Here is an 811-nt window from a genome sequence, read left to right on the forward strand (position 1 = left end):
TTATATCTGGAGTTTTTTTTTCCTGCTATTATTATTTCTATTTTTATGGCTGGCAGTGCCGCATTTTCATTAACGTATGCCTGCTTATGTCTGTATTTGGCTTGCCCAATTATTTCCGGTTTTTGTACGCGCGTGTGTTTTGCGTGTGTGTGTGCGTGTGTGTGTTTGTTTGTGTATTTGTGTGTGTGTGTGTGTGAGTGAGAGTGTGTTTGTTTGTGTGCGTTTGTTTGTGTATTTTTGTGTAAGTGAGAGTGTGTTTGTTTGTGTGTATCTGTTTGTGTGTATGTTTGTATGTTTGCGTATGTGCTGTTACTTAATAAACAATATTTCGCAAACATATATCTCTTCAAGTATGCATGTGTGTGTGTGTGTCTTTAGACGAATAAATGTTTATGAGAGTATATGTGTGTTTTTCATTGGTATATCTGTGTATGTATACACGTCACACGTGTGTGTTGATACATGTTTGTATGAATGCAAGGTGTATGAGCGATCGATTATTGTTTGGTATGTACATAAATGTATGTGTGACTTGTGCTTGTTGAGGGGTGTTGTTTGAATTAGGCATGTTTGAGATGTCGTTAAATTTGATTATGTGTTCTATTAGCGTGTGAGGTTTTGTTGGTGAGGATGGTTAGTTGGGAAATATAAGACGAATGTATAACTAGACGTAGGTATAAAATTTTTGTGTGCGTGTGTGCGTGTGTGTGTGTGTGTGTGTGTGTGTGTGTGAAGGAGAGAGAAAATAAAAGGAAAAAAAGAGGGAGTGTGATGTGTTTGTCTGTCTGTTTGTTTGTGTGTTCGTGCGTGT

This window comes from Helobdella robusta (assembly GCF_000326865.2).
Source record: "Helobdella robusta unplaced genomic scaffold HELROscaffold_45, whole genome shotgun sequence".
NCBI lineage: Eukaryota > Metazoa > Annelida > Clitellata > Rhynchobdellida > Glossiphoniidae > Helobdella > Helobdella robusta.